Here is a 14,052-nt window from a genome sequence, read left to right as displayed (position 1 = left end):
ACAATACATGGCTCTTTTGGAAGAGATGGATTTCTGAGTATCTGCCTATGATGCAAGAGAGACGAAAATGGACAAGGCCAAGAAGAAGCCTCACTCCTGGAGACACTTGTTGCAGACGCCACAGCTCCAAGAGGATCTTGGGTGATGAGGAAAGTTTTGGATGTCAGACCAGATGCAAAGGGACGGGTACGCTCTGTGTGCCTTCAAACGAGGACCAGCATTCTGGAGAGGCCTGTGATGAAGCTCTGTCTGCTACTGGAAGCAGCAGTCTATCATCATGAACTAACTCTCTCTTTCTCGACCTCTATTTTTCTCTCTCTCTTTCTCTCTGTCTAACTTGTTTTGTTGCAGGTTCATCAAGAAGATGATTCATTTAAGGTTAATGCGTAACACACAGAATATTCCTCATTGGTAGTTCATGTTGCAGGAGTAGCTCCTTTTTTATTGAAGATAATTATAATTGTGATATTATGCACAATCAGGGGCCGGAGTGTAGGAGCTCTTTATTTGTTCTCAGTATTTAGTTGTGTCTTTAGTTTACTAATAATAAGTAGTATAGTTTGATTATTCTAGGCGTTTGCTTTATTTAGATTAGATTTTTGATCATATTTTCTTTTGCTAGTTATTTGTTTTCACTCATTGCACATTTCTCATTTCCCTTCCTGTGAGTCTTCTCCAGATGCTCATCACCACACCCATCACAACAGCTATCTCAGAGGAGCTTCTCTACTTTGAAGAGGAACAAGACTTTCCTCACAGTGACGCAGGATTTCTTCATGCTCTGACTTTGCTGCTTAAAGCAGCTTCTAGGAAACTTTCATTTGACACTGTGAAACTTTGTCAAACAGTTTTTAGAAGCGTTCATACACCTCGCTCATCCTACAGCTGACACATTTGGTTGCTTTGTTATAGTAACTCTGTTGATAAAGCTGCAGTCACAAACAGACCAGCAGATCGTGCCTCTGAGTAAGGTGAGACATTTTAGCTTTGAAGCACAAGTCTGCTGGAGTTCACTTTCTCTGAACCTCAGAGCACTTTACTGCCATGCCTGTGTCCATGTAAGTGTCATTACTGCCAACTGCTCTCCATGTTCACATATACTTTTACATTTGTGTGTGAATCTGCCCGTGTGGGTCACCAACATAACATGTCGAGATGTCTGTGAAGTCATCATTAACTTCTTTATTTTGTGTTTGAATAAAATATGGGCTGCACGGTGGTGCAGTGGTTAGGCTGCCTCACAGCTAGAAGGTCACTGGTTCAAACCCTGGTTTGGACAAAGTTGGCATGTTCTCCCCGTAAATGGTAAATGGACTGAACTTATAAAGCGCTTTTCTAGTCTTTGCGACCACTCAAAGCTGCTTTTACACTACATGTCACATTCACCCATTCACACACACATTCACACACTGATGGCAGAAGCTGCTACGTAAAGTGCCCAACTGTCAATCAGTCATCACAGTTATACAATTTGGGGTTCAGTGTCTTGCCCAAGGACACTTGGACCATGATGGCTTTCTTGGTCATTTGCATATTTTACATGTAATGTGACATCCACTCCTTGACTTTATCAACAACAAACTCGTAATAAAACCCTGCAGGACTGAAACGCCACAAACTTTCTGTCTCCAAAACAAGATGGACAAGTTTTGAGCATTTAAGTGAAATCTGAAGTTTCATATTGATGTGCAGTGTGTGAGAAGCTACGATGACTTCACACTGAAGAACTACAGCAGAGCTGTCTGAGAGAAGAGTCCAGTTTGGTTTAATAAAGTAACTCGGAATAAGAAGCTCAGACGACTGAAACATGATGACGTTTACATTCATAATAATAAAACAGAAACACTAAAAGTCACATGTTAATATGGCTTCATTGATTCTTCCTCAGACTGAGCTTTAGGAGCTTCATCCAGGATGATGCTGCTGTGTGAGCACTGAGCATGCTCACACACACACACACACACATGCACACACACACCTGCTCTCAGCGGTCAGGATGGAGGACAGAGGGAGGGGGCCGGTCAGAGGGGGTTAAATTACAGAGAAGAGGAAAAAATCCTCCCTTTCCTTTTTTGGTTCCAACCTGTTTGTAGAGTTACCAACAGAAAAAAGGTCCATTCCTCCCGAACACTGCTGATGACGCTCTAAAAGCGTACCCTGTTTAAATACACACATAAAGCTGCATTCAATCTTTGGAGGACTCATATCTGTTGGAGTTGCTGTGCCCATCCTTTCGGCACCAAACGCTTGTGTAAAGAAATACGGTCCTGTTGCTGGATGTGAGGCAGCAGCTGGCGCTGGCACCCCGATGCCCCCGGTAGAGAACACTGCTGTGGTTGCTGCAGGAAGTCAGTGAGGGCTGCTGGCGTCCCAGTGCCAAATGTAGCAGCTGAGTTAAAGTGCTGGAGCTCCTGAAGGAAGAAACCATAGGGCCCTGGTGTCACAGTAACACCTGCCCCTCCACGTACTGTGTTTGCTGCAGCGAGGCAGCGGTGAAGTGCATCCCAGGACTTTAACACTCTTTCCTCATGATCTAAAGCTAAATGTAACCATGATTACAAGGACATACATTTGATGAAGGGTTATTTATAATTAATGATTAATTATTAATAATATAATCAGCATCTTTATAAAAATTCAACAGATAAAATAAGCGGAGCTGAAACAGAGAAATAAAGGGTTAATTCATCATTCAAGTGTTATAAACAAGTGAAAACAAAACTTTCAGAATAAGAAATAAAAATCTAAATGTGTTATAAACTTAGTTTGACAGCTTGGGATCAAAATGTACAACATATTTTCCCTTTAACAGCTTCTTTGCTACAGAAACAGAAACAGACATTAAACTGCACTTCTGTTCTTCACAGCTAGGGGGCGCCGAGTCCCTTTGTAAACTCCATTTGTGGGGCAGTCAAAGAGAGTTAGACAGCTGACCTCTCAGTGACCTTCTGTTGCTTCTTTTTGTCCTCCTTAATTCTTCTTCTTGTTCCTGCGTCATTCATTTAAAAAAGGGTCAAAGATCAAAAGTCAAACTTCATCATGAACAAGCATCACATCGTTACCCCGACTGTTGCACATTTATCCTGATTTCAAATATCAAATGTAGCAGTGTTTGTATTGATGTCATAAATCAGATCTGTGTCGTGTGTCATTTATCATTAATACATATGATGGTGTTTCTGACATCCAGCGTCTCCTGGAACAAAGAACACCTTCACTTCTGTCAGAAGAAACATTTTCAGTTACATTTCAGTAAAAAGTCCTGTTGGATTGTTGGTTTGATCTTACAGCTGATGCTTACAGAGACGAGGGTGGAGGACAATGACTGTGGACCTGAATGGAGATCAGAGGGAGGAGAACATGTTGAATCAGTCAGACTGACTCTGGAACCAGAGGTGAGTGTGTATCGTCGGCCGCTCCACTTTAACTCTTTAGCTTGGACGCTGCGATGAGTCCCTGTGATGCTGTTATCCCACTGACACCACTGGAGCTTCTGTATCGTGTTCTCTCTCTGCACTAAAGCTCCTCAGACTTGTAGTTTTCTCCCAAAGAGCCCAAACATCTGAAGACAGGCGTGAAGGTTTCCCTTCTGATCACGACTTCTCCCCAAACACACCAGTTTGAGTCGCTAAAAACATGATTCCCTCCATTTGTTCTTTGAGCTGGTGTTTTCCCTGAATGTTGCAGCTTCCTGTGATGTGTTAATGCTTTACAGTCTGCTCTAACATTAACACATCGTCCTCCTTCTGGGCCACCTTGTTCAACACTTTCTTCTCATCTTCTTTACACTGATGAAATCCCAATAGTGATGATATCACCATGTCGTCAGTGATGTCACCACGATATCTGCAGAGACAGATCAGCATCCCTTTTCCTCTTAGTTTTCAGCTTCTGTTGGAGAACACACAAAGTGAGGGATAATGTCGGAGTGCTGCCTCACCATGAAGCTCGTCACTTCTAAAGAAATCATTTATTTTGATTTCAAAGTGTTTTAATGCTGCGTCTAACAAATTAACTCGTCTGTAAGATTTTAGAGTTGGAGCTGCCTGACCCTGCAGCCTTCTTAAAATGAGCTTTTGTAATCCACATTAAACTGAACATTTACACTGATGGAGGAGTGAGACAGGTAACAGGGACCACATGAGTCACTGAGGCTTTCTGTCACTGTCAAAGTCTGTCTTTAGTCCACACCGTGCTCACTGTAGTGTTTACTTCACGTGCCTCTTTTTATGCAGCAGATTTCTGTGTCATCACGCTCTGTGTCTTTTTTTCTGCAGTTTTCATCTTTATTTATTTTCTCTTTCAGCCAGACGTGAAGTTTAACAGAAATCCTGCACATTGACGTGATCGGACGTCGTCCTTCGGTCTGTGATCAGGATTAAATGTGTTCTGTTATTCTGAACAGATATTACAGTGCAGAAATTAACCAATCAGAATCGAGTATTCAACATAGCGTTACACTTAAAAAGAGGCTAATGCACTAAACACTAGTTCATTTAATAACAGGTGCTCACAGTGAAGCTGGAGGACAACACTGACCCTGAAAGCAGAGACTGTTTGGTTCCTTGCACATTAAAGCAGATGCAGTTCCTCTGGAGTCCACTTGAGGCTGTCTCCAGCAGTGAGTCAGTCCCCATAGAGCCCCATGTTAAAATGAGTCATTGGAGCCCTTTGGAGATTTTTTCATACAGAATTGAACCAATCATCTGTCTTGCTGTACGCTTTATTACACGAACCAAGAAGTCTGTGCTTCAGTGTTTTTGGAGAGTGAAAGTTATCACTATTAATTATTGAACAAATAATATTTATATGTTAGCACTAATTAGCAGCTATCTGTGTCTGTTACTGGAGAAGGTTGACTTAACATATGTGCTCACCATACTTTTATTACTGTTTTACAGATAACCAGTTTCCCCCACCCCTCAGTCTCAGGACCTTGTAAAACAAACAAACGCCTCTTTTAGCCCTCCTGTTATCCTTGGGGTCAATTTGACCCCATTCAATGTTTATCATTCAAAAAATAGTAGTTGACTATTTTTTTTTTGCTTCATATTTCATGACTTTTCCTAATTTGATGGGGACAACTGATTATGCATAAAATTATCATGATGATATTTTTTCAATGTGCTGAACACATGAAGCACGCATTGGTGTTCCTCTGGGGTCAGTTTGACCCCAAGCTGTTTTAGCTGTGTAAAACTTGTCTGTGTGTGTGTGACCTAACATCCCCACACCTGCAGGTGCAGAGTTAATACTTTTGAGTTGATACATAACAGGGGGGGGGACAACTATTCCCACCAGAACTTTGATTCTTCTCGTGGTGTGGGCATGTGGGAAACAACTTGACTTGTGAACTCCTGCCAAAATGAGGAAGCCAATGTAGGCTTGCAAGTTGATCACATCCAAGTCTTTCCAACTACACATGCCTCCCCTCTCAAATTATCATCTCAAGTACAATATTTTCAATCGATGGTTATATGAAGAGCTCATAATGACTTTATGTCTTCAACATGGCTGACTGTGTGTCTGGTGGGACACACTCTTAGCAGCACGTCTACCTTGTTGTTGAAGTGAGTAGAGGGACCATAATTTTCCATTTTTGGTGCTAACGTGACATGGGGGAGGGGGAAACAATATTCTCATGAGAACTTTCCCGCACCATGGGCATGAAGGTGTGTGTGTGGAGGGCAGGGTATTCCCGCAAGGACATTGGTAGTTCATGCAAAATAAGGGAGGTCACCAACATCAATCAATACGGTTCATTCTGTGAGAGTCATGAATGTGCACCCCAAATTAGAAAAGATTTGGATGAAAGATTTTCAAGACACACTAACTCTAAAACTGAAAGTTTGACCTGATGGTGGCGCTACAGGAAAGGTCATATCATCACCAAAACCAACAGGGTTCATACTCTAGTGTTCATTAATGTTGTCAGTCAATTTGAGAAGATTTGTATGAAAACTTTTCAAGATACATTCATTCTAATTTAAAAGTTTGGCCTGATGGTGGCGCTAGAGAACAGGTCAACTCACCGATATGTTTCATTATCAAGGGGTTATTTATGTATTCAACAAATAAACAAAGTGCCTGACACAAAGACTTGGTCAACAATTTTATGTAAATCATTTTCTGGAGTCAAATATCCCTGGGGTCAGATTACACTAAAATGTGTTAGTTTATTTGAGGATAATAGGAGGGTTAAGAGCCTATCTACCCATCTATCTGTCTATCTGTCTGTGCTTCCATCCACCCATCCCTCCCTCCCACCATCTCTCTCTCTCTATCTGTGTGGTTTTCTGTGTGTTGCCTGTCTGTCCTTGCTAGCTTGCTGGCTTTGCATCCATCCACCTTGCTATGGAGTTCCATGCACAGCAATTCTCTGGTAAGTAGTAGTGTGCACGAGGCATAGCTAAAATGTCTCTCAAAATAAGATCTTAAATATTTGAGGGGATTTTAGTTTAAAACAACAGCGTTTGGTTTGATATCACACTTAACATTTTAATGCATTTCAGTGAAATGAACAGCAATTGGATCATTTATCTTGTGATTTTGTATCCATGAATAAATGTCATGATATAGGGCCTATATCAGGATTGGGGAAAAAAGATTGCTGTGAAAGGAATGTCTTACATGTATTATATCTACATTTTAAGTTTTCATGCGTACATTGATATAACGAGTATTCATTGTGGCATCTGTAATGTTAACCTTAGTACGTGTTAGCTAAACAATAGCCTCTTGTGTTGGGCTTAAGGTGGGCATGGTGATTATAATGTATCCACACAAAAGCCTAGGCTTCAGTGGGCTTTAATCTGGACTATGATGGTGCTTACAATCTGAGCTTCCTACCCCCTAGACCTTTCAAGTGAAAGGAGACGTGCATGTTTTAAGACATGGGTAGGATTTAATAGAAAATAGGGCTGTCACTTATTGTTCGTAAATGGAATTATCAGGAATTACAGTTTGAACATTATGAAATATGTGTTCGAATTCAAAATTCAAGGGCAGTTACCCCTCTTATTCATTTCACAATCTGCTTTCCAGTGTCCCAGATCACTGTAAACACACTAAAAGTAAAGCATAGTCTTTCAAAATGTACACTTACTGGTATGTTTATAGGTGAGGTATTAAACAAGGGCTGCCTTGTTCCCCAAAACTGTATTGCGCTCTCTATTTAGTCTGAGATTAGTCAGGCACACACGCAGGCATATAGTTAAAACCTCAATCTCAGATTGCTTGAGTTCAGAACAAAAAACAACACCACTTCCAGAATGCCAAAACAACTGTCACAACACCTGTCTGCCAAGAGAGGTACTGGCTAATCTATAACTGTTCATTTTCAATATACTTTGTTGTTGTACACATTGTTTTTGTTGCTATTATCGCAGATAGTTAGCTCTAGTCACCTTTTGCTATATTCATCTTGCTAGCATATTGTTTCACTGTCGTGAAAAAACACTCAGGTAGCCCCTCTAGCCCTCTGTGTAAATGGTAACAAAGGAAAGCTGGGGCTGTTTCCCCACAGATCAAAGATTGATGGTTTAAAATGTTTTATTTTTGTTTGTTTTGGTACTTTGGCATCAGAAGATGATACAGAGACTCAGCTTCATGAGATGCTCCAAAAAGACCTCAACACAGTGGTAATGTATCAATTTCAATATCTTGTTCCGTACATGGGGATCAGACATTATGATTCATACCAACATTCTGTTTACTATATCTGCCAAATTTCAATGGGTAGGGACATTGATCATCAAAATTTCCTGATAGCTAGATTGTATCAAAGGCAAATTGCCGACACAGATATGAAAGAGACCAACGTTACTGAAAAAGCAGCTAGGCTAACATAGCTACAGTGAAGAGGCTAACCTAGCCTATGGGGTTGTCTCTTTCAGATCTGCGTCAGCTCTTTGCCTGATACAACCTAACAGATGGAATCTAGAATATATAACTCTAAAACTCTTGATAAAACTAGGTAAAACTCTACTCATTCAGTCAGTGATGTTATGGCAGCTAAATAGTGTAATGTTAGCAACAGGTTTGCCCTGTGTGCTGCTGAATGAAAACAGTGTAGTCCATATGTCCCTGTTCATTTAATATGTTTCACTAAAGTTGACAGCGCTTTACAGTGGTCACTTGGTATTGTTGTGATTTGAAAGAAGTTATTTGTGCAGGTTGGTGGTTTTGCATTACTTGGATTATGTTGTTCTTTTTAGGTGAAAAAGAGAAAGAAATCTAAACCATCACAGTCGTGTAAATGGAGATAACGAGATGAAGACGGCAACATTATTGCCCAAACCATCAAGTCCTCTTCATCAAGCTCACATGGTTAGTTTATCATATCCAGCTTTGCATAGTGTATACAAATTTGCTAGTAGTAGTAGTAGTAAGATCCATCCTCAACAACTCCTCAACAACTACCATTGAAGTGCTCTTGAGCAAGGTATTCAGCCCCCAACTGCTCCTGTAAAGGTACTCAGCGAGCAACAGACGAAGACTGATTGTACCGGGCACCTCACATGTTTGAATGTATTTGACTTTGTGAATGATTAGCAGGGCTCTGCTGAAAAGCAGCATACATGCTCAGCAAATCTTTCCTCTGTAAACTGGGCCAGTACTCAAGAGTAAAAGTTGTGATCCAGGGCTTGGCACAGGGTTGGGAGTAAGGAGACCAATGATTTTTTAAGTCAGTGTGTGTGGTTTGTTACTGTTAGTGACAGTGATCATGGTGAAGTAGCATGTGGAACAGTAGAGGAATGGTTTGATGATGCTCCTGTACAGTAGAAGCAGAAGGTGAGGTTTGACTGGGATGACAGTAGTGTGTTGAGCAAAGAGTTCATAGTCAAGGGTGAACCCGAGGTACTTGATTTAAGTTAGGTGAAATTCTTTTTTTTTTTTTAGGTGGAAATTCTTTTTCTACCTCCATCAACCTATGCCAATACCTCGTGAATAAAACCAAAAGCCAAGGCACGAACCGAACTTTGGCTCGGTGTGCCCACTGAAATCATTTCAGGGCCAGTGGCTTTAATAGTTGTGCCAGAGAATTTGAAATGTTAAAGGTATAATGGGTAGGATTTGCTTTTTGTAAACATTAAAGTTGGTCCCTCCTCCCTGGCTCAAAGGGCACGCATTTCTGGTGGTCCCACGTGCTTACCATCTGGTAACTGGTCACTGTTTTTTTTCGAGTCTCGCACCTCACACCCAGCGTGCTGTTATTGGCTGGGGGCTACACCACTCCCAGAAGAGTCCCAAGCACAGCCAAATAAGAAAAACCAGGCAGACTGCAGTGTCTATGTAGATACAGACACAAACACAAACGAGCCCTGTGATGTATTATCACATGGCAGCTCACAATTTGTTATTATTTGTAGTTTTAATAATTGCATTTACTTCATTTTTCTTAATGTGCATGTAGATATGACCACTGTGTCAAAATGTGAAAGACTGCATCACAATCCTGCAACTAACATCTGTCATTCTCTGCACTGTCAAGATCATATGTGATGCTGCACATCTAATCACCAATGTGGAGGCCAAGTGGCCCGGGTCTGTGCATGACTCACGGATTTACTGTGAGTCTACTGTAAGCCACAGAATGGAACGTGGTAAGTAGCCTCGACCTTTGTTCAATATAATTCACTTGTCTCTCTCCTTTGACACACTCAAAGTATCCACTATACATTACAGGACACTTTGACGGCTACCTGCTGGGTGACAGGGGGTACCCATGCCGGCCAACGTTGCTGACCCCTTACCCTGACCCTGAGCCAGGCCCCCAGCAGCGCTTCAATGTGGCCCACTGCAGGACGAGAGCTCGGGTGGAGATGACCATAGGCCTGTTGAAAGCCCGTTTCCAGTGCCTACGTCACCTCAGGGTAACCCCTGAGAGGGCCTGCGACATTATTGTGGCATGTGTTGTTCTCCATAATATTGCCACAATTAGAGGAGAGCAACACCCTGCCCTACAAATAGAGGCTGAAAAAGACCCCCTCCCTGCAGCTGACATGCAGGATGGAAGGTCAGTCAGAGGCGTCATCTGCCACAATCATTTCGCTGTCTAAGACACGTTTATTTTTTTTTCTTTTAGTTCTTTAACATGTCTTACCTTATTTAGATCAGACTTTGAAGTCTTAGTTATACTTCTTAACTTCCAACCGCTTAGCCATTGTTCATATGTTTGACCTTTGACCCATTTACACAGTGCTTGTCAGATGAGGCCTGGGTAGTTTTCTACTTTCTGAAGCCCAAGGACACCGAGTACTCCTATCTCTATAAAATGCCTGTGTATTCACTCATTTCTTTATCATTCTTATTAGGCTCTCTTTGGTTGCCTCTCTGTTATGCTCTGACCCTTTTCAAAAGTCTTTTATAGTTATAATAAAATAATCAAAAGATAAATCTGTGTCAAAGTCATGTTTTGTAGATTTTCAACCACCACTGCCGAGAGCAGTCAAATAAGACAAATGAGTCACATTTTATTTGGTCCTCTTTATTTCCTACAAATACAAAAGCAGACGTTAATTACTGGAACAATATTTAAAAAATAAAATAACACAATTCACCTGTGAATATGCACCCACCTCTAACTTGTGTTGCAATATTTTGATCTCCAGCGCTGTCTTTGGCTGTCACCAATTCTTTATTTGTTTTTTCTATTTTTTTAAACGATGCCTCCTGTACAGTTCCTTTACAGGTAACTGGGAATACATAAGGATGACATTAAATCATACAGTTCATGCAGAATTAACCTCTGGCATTTAGTGACTCACTGTGTTCACCTGTGCTGTTGAGTCTGATGGACCCTCCTCCTGCTGCCCAGCCATGCTCTGTTAAAAAGGATAAGAATGTCTGTTCATACTTCAGTGTAGGCTACATGCCACAATGTTCCACACAAGAACTTAAAGAGCAGTGAATGGGAAGATAACGCCAGATATCAGTAACATATCATTTTAACATGTTACCTCTGTAGGCCTCTCTGTGGCAGCAGAGAGGGTGTCTTCATCTTCCTGAGGTTCTTCCTGTTTAGATGAGCATTAGGTTTTAAAACACTTTACACTATTATTTGGTCATCTCTGGAGTATTGAGTAGCCTACTTACAGCTGCAAGGTGTTCTGTCGTTGGATGGGGCTCGACAAGGCAGAGAACCCCATCACAATCTGTTAGGACAAATGGCCATGGCTTTTACATCAATCAATTAATTTTTATTTCTATAGTGACAAATCACAATGAAAATAATGTCATAACACTTAACATGCAGCGCAGGTTTAGACAGTACTCTTTATTTCTTACATCTTATGAAGGCACTGGTGTCCTGGGGAGTGACAGGCTCAGATGAGCTCCCACCAGGGATTCCCTCTGCCACTGGCCTCCCCGTGTTCTGGCTCAGGGCCAGCTCCTCTGCCGCAGTCAGAGGTGGTGGTGCTGGACCTCCACCAGCCTCTGCCTTCTTTCTGTTGGCTGAGCAGAATTTAAATGTATTGAGGCCTAATTAATGAAATGTATGTGAAATCAGCATCATGTTAGGGATAAAGCGGCACAAAAACTACCACTGAATGATATTTACTTTAATATTCTAAATATGATTGAAGTGAGGTTCAGACATGAGCCCATTTTACCTGTTTGAATGATGTTCTTGTACTTCATTTTTAGCTGCTTCCATGTGCGTTTAGGTCCCGCTGGATTGCACCTAAATTAATATAAATTGTAGCTTCTATTCCTTGATTATATATTTAATTAATACACCAATTCAAACTTAGGCGTTCACTCGAGCAGCGATTTCTTCCCACGCCGCTTCTCTCTCTCTTGCAGCTGCAGCCGTATTGCTTCTCTTGCGAAATATTTAAAAATATAAAAAAAATATAAAATTAAAATATAAAAATTTATTTATATTTAGTTATTTTTTGTTTTTTCATTGATTACCAAAAATGACTTTTTCAGGCTCTCTTTTCTTACTCATAATCTGGAAGCTAAAGTCAGCTGTCAACTGAAAGAAGAAAAAGGTTTACGGGCAGGTTTACAGCAGCTATACAGGTATTAACTAATATTGTCAATGCCCTGTACAAAAACAACACAGTGCTGCTTTATGAGCTAGACTGAAATAAAAGTTTAATAATGGTTCAAACGTTTTATTAATGGCGCGTCAGAAGAAGTCTCGGCCTGTATATTCTTTTTCACTTCATCAGATGAACCCTGTTACACAAGAAACCACAATGTGTTGTCTGACTTCCCCTGAGGCTTTGATTTGTTAAAATCTTCATAGTCAGCTTTATTTGTAGATTATCACGTCCAAAGACCAAGCAGCTCTCGTACTCATGTAACCTTCAGATCCAGACGTCCAGCAGTCTTTGTTCCACCAGGGGGCGTCCTCACCAGGTTCCAAGGGTTTGCACTGACCAGGGAAAAATAACTTCTTTTCCCACTTTTCTTCTTGGATTTGGAATAATCTGCAGAACATGTAAAGTATCAGGTGACAAACTTTAGGCCCTGTTAAAAGTCCATGTAAGTGAGAAAAGCATGTTTGAAAAGGATTGAGTCTTTTCACGAGAGCTCTTGGTGTCTGTGTTCTCTGTCTGCTGTGTTTGAGTTTAAACTGTAGCTGCTGTCTCTGCCAGGTCTCCCTCAGAGAGCGGACTTCAGTCTTTAGGGACTTCCTGTTAAAATAAAGCTTTGAAAACAGAACACGTATTCAGAGTATCCTGATCACTACAGTTTCAACAGGTTTGTGCTAATTAAGGTCTCAAATGTGAACCAGCCAATATGGACTGACAGTGTGTGACAAAGCCCAGAGTATCAGTCAGGTTAATCCAGCCTTATATGGGCACAGATTATAATGTTTTTTATTCTTAATTCACTTCTATCAGTTATTTTTGTTTTCCTCAGAGAGTGAATAAAATCCTGTTTAATCACATTCTGCTAATGGACGCTGTTTTCAGATTATCATTGAAGCATTTTCCCTCCAAGCTTTACAAACGAGGCTCTCCTCTTTGGTGATCCTGTGACAACGCTGCCACCCAGTGGCTGAAAGGTGCCATTAACCACTGACAGCACAGAATATCGGAATATTCCAGGTTGATCAGTTAAACCAGGCTGAGACTAAAACAGTGAAACAGCAGCTCTGCATTAAACTCTGTCTTCATGGAGGTTTGAATGTTTCTGATTCATTTTCAACCTTTTTCAGTCTGCAGCTTTTCTTTCAGCAAATTTAAAACATGTTTCATTTATTTTCAGAACTTCCTTTGATTCACTTCTGTTCAGTGTTTCGTCTCCTTTATAAAATAACACAAACACACATGTAACACCGTGTCTGACACTCTGATGAATTTGTCACCTCAAGGTTTGGACAGAGGGGAGACAACACACGGCTGATAACTGAAACAGAAACAATTTACTTATTCCAACATGACATTAACATTTGAGTGGGAGATTTTGCCAGGTGCCACATTTACCTCCTTAATCAGCCTGTGTCAGTGTGGTTAGGATCAGTATAGGCTAGTGGTGATGATGCGGCTTGGGAAATAGGTCACTTTTATTTGGAGTAGAGCAGACACTGCTACATGATGTCAGCACAGTGTCATCAGTACTCCAGCTGCTTCATATGCTTTGTGTTGAAAAGCTTTTGTTGGCAGGTTCCTTTCATCTGTGGCTTTATTATCTGTGTTGTCTTTGCAATGAGGATGTAGATTCTTGTTATGTGAATGTCTGCCCCTTAAAATGTTTGAGGAGAAGCAAACACAATGTAGCTCTTTGTCAACAGAAGCTGCAGCTTCAGAAGCAAGCACAGACGGGTCAAGTGTCAGTTACAGTTACAGCACAAATAATTGTCATGGAAATCTGTGATTAAATAAACACTATTTAATATAAAGAAAGATTGCAAAAAAGCACTTCACTAACCTGAGAATTATACAGCTGAATAATAAGCCTCATGCTTAAAGGACCAGTTTCTGTCTGTGTGCATGCAGTCTCTCTCTCTCTCTCTCTCTCTCTCTCTCTCTCTCTCTCTCTCTCTCTTTATACATCACATACATCCTCAGAAATGTCCCCCTGAAAACACAA

The sequence above is a fragment of the Semicossyphus pulcher genome, unplaced genomic scaffold (assembly GCF_022749685.1).
Source record: "Semicossyphus pulcher isolate SPU_LCO1_2020_fin unplaced genomic scaffold, fSemPul1.0.p SCAF_6, whole genome shotgun sequence".
Taxonomy (NCBI): Eukaryota; Metazoa; Chordata; class Actinopteri; order Labriformes; family Labridae; genus Semicossyphus; species Semicossyphus pulcher.
Note: the sequence above shows the minus strand (reverse complement) of the source record.